We start from the raw sequence: 5,793 nt of genomic DNA, 5'->3' as shown, positions 1-5,793 counted from the left end.
AGACCTGATGGCCCTCCAGTGGCCAGGACGTGGACCCAGTATGGGGCCTGTAGCTTTGGACAGGGCGCCATTGCTCACCATACAACGTGGCCTGCATTAGAACCGTCTGTCTCCTCCAGTCCACGCAGAGCAACCCAGCCACCTCTGTTAACGGGGGGTCCCTGGAGACCCCTGGGAGCCCAGTGCCGAGCGGTTCCTTAGAAAAGCAGCGCCGTCTTGAGATCTCCCCGTTCTCCAGTGCTGGGAGTGGCAGAGGCTGGCAGGAGGCAGAGGGTGGGAGTGGGGAGGTGAGGACAGGCGGAGCGGAAAGGGAGATGATGCAGCAGGAAGAGATGGGCTGGGGAGAAGCTCCTGCGCAGTGAGTTACTTCCTCTGCCAAGGAGAGATGAGACCATCTCCCAGAGATGTGGGAGGAGGCGTGAAGATCGCGTGTGGCAGGGGATGCAAGGGAGGGCTGCCTGGGTCCGAGCCTGTCCGCTGAGCTGTGTGTCTGGGGAGGCGAAGGTGAGGGGGACGAGGGAGAAGGTGCTGGCCGCCAACGTGGTGCAGTAGGCACGGAGCTTGGGGTCCCCCTCCAGCCTCCGGAGACGTCGGGGATGTGGATTGTGCCAAACGGCCCCCACCGCTTCTGGGGGAGCACAGTCACTCTCTGGAGCAGGCAGGAGTCCATCCAGCGTGGACGCTGTGGAAGGAGAGCATTGGAGGAGGACGCTGTGATGGGAGGATGCGGGTTCCCCGGACCTGATGACAGTGACTTTTAGAGACAGGAAGTCCTTGCTGTGGAGGAAGGCTCCGCCCCAAAAGCCCGTGAAGATGCCGGTGGGCGGGTCCTCCCGCGCCATCCCTGAACTCAGGGCCCGGCTGCCCCACAGTGCTTGGTCTGAGGAGGGCAGGGAGGGAGCCGACTCCCATCCAGAGTGCCAGATGGGCAGTGTTCCTGGGGTCCGCGTCCCCGCCAGGCCTGGGAACACGTTACCAGGATGATGACACCTCGAGGCTCTCTGGACATCTGTCCTCCCGAGAGTGACCCGGGCCCCGCTTCAGCTGCCCTGGGACACAGTGCGACAGGTCAGTGAGATGCTCCTGCCCTGCGGCCGTGGTGGGCAGATGGCCAGACATTTGCAGTCTTGAGGGACAAAGGGGACAGGGGTCCCGGGAGGTGTGTGCTGTAAGTGGTTAAAGGAGGACATGCCGTGTGGCATGCTCATCACTGGGCGGGTCTCGCACCTCAGCGACCTCCCCGGGCGCAGCAGCGTCTGCAGCTGGACTCCGCACGCCTTCTGATGGCCGACGCCAGGCAGGCGCGCACTCAGTGCCCGGCCGACCCAGGGCCCTGGGCAGCCCTCCCTCCTTGGCCTAAGACCTGGTTTCAATTCTTGTGGGACGCAGGCCCCCGAGGAAACCCTGACTCCTCAGAGGGTCGGGGGAGGCGTTCCTGAGACTCAGACCTTCCGGAGTAGCCCTGGAGAGCAATGTCACCAAGAATCCACCTCCTGGCTCCTTGAACCCAGAGCAGCTCGTGTGTGCTCGGACCCGTGATTGGCAGACCCTGCGTGGTGCCGCCACCTTCACACTCTCACCCTGGCCCTGCACGGCCTGTGTGTCCTGGGGAATTCTCTCTTCAAGGTCACAGAGAGGTGAGGGCCAAAGAAGTGGGGGTCTGGGTCCTCCCTGTGTGGGGACTGGGCATCGGTCTTCCTGCCTGGGACGCCCGGGTCTCTGAGGTCTGCACCTTCCAGGCAGCTCCTTCGCACCCTAAGTGTGAGGGGTGGTGCCTGTGACCAGTCTCAGTCCCAGCACCCCATTCCAGCACCTCAGCGGCCCCAGGCTCCGACCTGCACAGTAGACACTAGACACGGGGTTCGGGGGGGCACTGAGCCCCGCACGGTGGGCTGCACCGCCCGCCTCCTCCTGCGGCCCACGATGGACCTACACCCAATTCAGTTCTCGGACCCCGAGAGCCTGGCCCAACATTGTGGCAGCCCCGAGCAGCCCTCTTGGGCGTCCATCCCAGGCCTCCCACCCTGCATCACTGCAGAGAGGAGGTGCACGTGGGCGGCCAGGCTCAGCCAGGTTTCAGCCTGGCCTCCCCAGGCCCTCTGCAATGCACGTCTGGTTGAGTGGCTTGGTCAGCTCTGGGAGTGCTGGGCTTCTGCGAGGTCCTCTCTCCTCCAGGGAGGGCCCTGTGTGCAGCCGCAGCGCAGGGAGAGGAGGAGGTGGGTGCACAGCTCCCTGGAGAGGGGAGGCTCCCATGCCCGGGGGCCACAGCCCCTGAGGGCAGCATCTCCCTGGACTGAGCCAGGCCACAGAGCTCCTGGAGGAGGGCACCATCCGCATAGCCACAGCTCCGTGCCTCAGGCTGCGAGCTTTGCTGAGGGGATGCGAGTCTTGGGCTCCTCCTGCCACCCAGGCCTGCAGACGGTGCCTGGCCTGGCACTGGGCAAGAGGTCTTGATATCCTGCCTCCGTCCGGGGGTTTGGCACAGAAATAACTCAGCGATCCCCCCTTCTGCTGGTGGGTGACCGGGGACCGAGGACAGGGGAGTGAGGAGCCCTGTCCCCTTCGCTGGGCAGGTCGGGGTGAAAGATAGCTCACAGGGAAAGCGGTCTCTCCTTCCGCTCCCCAGAGTGCAGAGAGGAGCCTAGCGGGAGAAGGCTGCATTGTGGGGAAGGTGTGGCTTCCGGCACTCTTGCCAGGGAAGCTTTGTCCCTTAATGTCCTCTTGGGGACAGCGAGCACACAAGGGGCAGCTCCAGCCTGAGCGCGGATGGGGCCCTGACTTCTGGGGCTTTTTGTTTTTTCTTTGTTTTTTGAGATAGGGTTTTACTATGTAGCCCAGACTGGCCTCAAACTCACAATGGTCCTCCTGCCTCATCCTCCAGAGTTCCAGGATTACAGGCGTGCGCCTGCACACCCAGGTCCTTCCACCTATTTATAGGGTGCCTATTGTGTGCACTGTGGTGGGCCCCCGGGGCTGCCTGGAGATGCTCCTGCTTCTGCCTCCCCAGTTGGCTCCTACTGGGCACTGCAACTGTTCCTTACGCATACTTTCTGGCCTAGGCTTGAGCAGAACTACCACTTGTTTCTGCAAACAAGAAATGGCTGTTGTACAAAAAGCAGGTGCTGGCCCTGCTTGGATGTCGGGCCAAACATCCTCTCCCCTGCACCTTGGGGAGAGGGCAGAGCAGCCTGTGATTCCCAGTAAACTTGCCCGGTTCCCAATCCACGGCAGCGATTGGCCTCACACAGGGGTCTGTGACACGTGCTTCCCAGTCTGTTTCCCTGGACTGCTGAGGGGTGAGGCGCCTGGACTGGGTCCTCCTTCCTTGCCTCCGTCTGTGCCCCCCCACATCCCATGGTGGTTGAGTCCGGGTTTCTGCGTGCTGTCATTAGAGAGGGCTGTCCCATGTGCACTCTCCTGGCCTCTCCCAGAACCGGGCCTCGGGTTTCAGGACCACGATTTGGACAGCTGCACACACTAATTGGGTCAGCCATCTGCCTCAGGCTCCGAGGAGGGTGTTGGTCCCTGTCCTGTCCTGTCCTGTCCTGCCCTGCAGGCCCAGCCCCAGAGGCACCCACCCGCTCCACAACAGCTATCCGGCAGACTGGGTCTGGGTGGGACACGGGGCTCTGGGACTGCCGGGTTAGGGTTTATTTAGTGATGCCGCGTGGGGACCAGGCAGGGGAAGAAGTGTGGCTGTGGTCTGCATTTCCTCTTCCTGTGGGGTCTTCTGGGGGAGCACGGGCTGCATGCAAACCCTTCAGTGCCACCAGCTCCCTGTGGGGACAGTCCAGCTGCATTCGTGTCCTGGAGCTGCAGTGACAAGTCCCTGCACTCTGGCTTCTGGAGCCTGGTGTCTGCGCTCGAGGCCCTGCTGGGCTGCCCTCTGGGAGGCCCCGGGGGCCCCTTCCTGCCTCCCCCACTGTGCTGTGGTCCTGAGATGCCTGGCTGCAGCCTGACCTCCTTGGCCCTGCTGTCCCCTCTGCATGTCTGGGTCTGAGTCCCTTCTCTTCGAAGGCCTGGTCCTGTCCTGTCAGGGGCCCTGCTCATTTCCCGAAGGGGTGGGCTGCAGTTGCCAAGCACGACAAGAGGAAGAGCAGTCAGAGGTGAGCAGGTGTCACACCCACCCGTGCTTCCTGGTCAGAACCAACCCTGTCTAGGACGCGGCCTTTGGGGCCAGCGCCATCAGCCTGCGGGCCACATTCTGCCACTGTGCGCTGTGCCTGTGCTGCCCTCCACCCCGTTGCCTGGCTGGGTTGTGAAGATCTTCAGGTAGGGGCGCTCAGCTCTGCTTGGCCCTTGGCTGTTTTTACCTCTTTAGTTTATTTTGAAAAAGTTTGGTCCTACGGAAAAGTTGCAGGACAGTACAATACACACCCACACCGTGTCCCGCTCAGTCTGTCTCCTGGTGTCCACTCAGCCTTGAGCCCCACGTCAGGTGAGAGGGCTCTGAGGTGGGGCCCTGGTGTCCGGGGCTGGCTCTGCCCCTCTCACCCTGTGACCCTGGTGTGTCACTCACTGTGGGGCCACGGGACCGTGATAGTGGGAAGAGCGGACACAGGAACCACACAAGCAGCAGAGCCTGGGAAGTGGGTCTCTCCCTCTGCTCTAGGCCTGAGGCCGGCCGGGCGTGGCAGGGAAAGTCAGCACCGAGAGCAGGCCAGCGGGTGGCATAGTGGCTGGAAGTCGCAGCCGTCAGGTTCCGAGCTGCGCTGATCTAGGGGACCCCCTTCCAGCAGCCCTTGGTCCACAGGAAGGAAGGCTGCACCCCGGGGCCATGTGGGGCTGGGCCAGGATGGGGTTCACTCATTGCACTCAGATGTGAAAGCGCTGGAACGGCATGCAGCTGTCGTCGCGGTTTGCTCTGCTGCCTGCCGGGGAGTGGTCCCCGGGCCTGCCAAGCACAGGTCCCTCGAGGGACCCAGACACGCAGCCCACACTCCCTGTCGATCCACACAGGGCCACACAGGACGAGAGCTACCTCGGTATCCACCTACAAGCCCCCGCTGCCCACGGCTGTCACCGGGTTTAGCAGTGGACACTATTTCCCCAGCTCACACAATGCGCAGGACTGAGTGTTCCTCTCTGCTCCGTGTCTCTGCCCTTGAGGTTCTGATTTCTCAGTTCAAAGCAGGAGCAGCCCTTACCCCGGCCCCAGGGCGACCTCCCCACTCGGTCACACTGCACCGACACCCCTCCCACAGGGTGAGGACGCCCAGAGCCAGGCCCAGGGAGAGGAGCACAGCGTGGACGGGTGCCCTCAGAGTGACGGGGTGAGGGGCTGATGTGAGCACGCCTTGTTGCAGGTTGGACACATCCCGTGATGACTGTGGACATCAGAAGAGCGTGGCCGGTTTGGCCTGGAGGGCGTGGGAAGGTTTCCTCTGCGTTTGGCTGCAGCAGTGATGGGCCACCAGCTCCAAAACAGCGGAGACGTGGGCCTGTTCATATCAGCCTGTGCCACGCCCAAGGAGCTCTGGGATCTCACGGAGGCCAGGCACCGGCTTAGAGTTCCGGGCCTATGCCCACCCAGCAGCGTGTTTGCAACTTGTCCTGAGCCAGAGTTTGCGGACAGGAAGGGACGGAGAGCTGGGTGCGTGGTCTCCAAGGGCATGGAGCCCTCTGCTCGCCCTGCTCAGCCTCCACCTCCCATAATTACACCAGCACCTGCTCCGGGGTAACCAGACTAGACAGACTCACCGAATGTAGTACCACCCATTCAAAGGCGAGCGGACGAGTGCCTGCAGGTTACTTTATAAGAGAAAAAGTGTGCGCCGAGAGGAGAGGAGGAGG

The 5,793-nt window shown here is 62.7% G+C and overlaps 1 long non-coding RNA gene across 1 annotated transcript; it reads left to right on the top strand.

Annotated features, from left to right (window-relative positions):
* Positions 1–254: 254 nt before the first annotated feature.
* Positions 255–5,778, top strand: LOC117283906. The gene is made up of 3 exons (XR_004514948.1): positions 255–1,068; positions 1,390–1,637; positions 5,307–5,778. It is a non-coding gene; the product is annotated as an uncharacterized LOC117283906 (long non-coding RNA).
* The last annotated feature ends 15 nt before the right edge of the window (positions 5,779–5,793 follow it).

The sequence above is a fragment of the Fukomys damarensis genome, unplaced genomic scaffold (assembly GCF_012274545.1).
Source record: "Fukomys damarensis isolate Sample0158 unplaced genomic scaffold, DMR_v1.0_HiC HiC_scaffold_32, whole genome shotgun sequence".
Lineage (NCBI taxonomy): Eukaryota > Metazoa > Chordata > Mammalia > Rodentia > Bathyergidae > Fukomys > Fukomys damarensis.
This window is presented reverse-complemented; position numbering and strand designations above follow the sequence as displayed.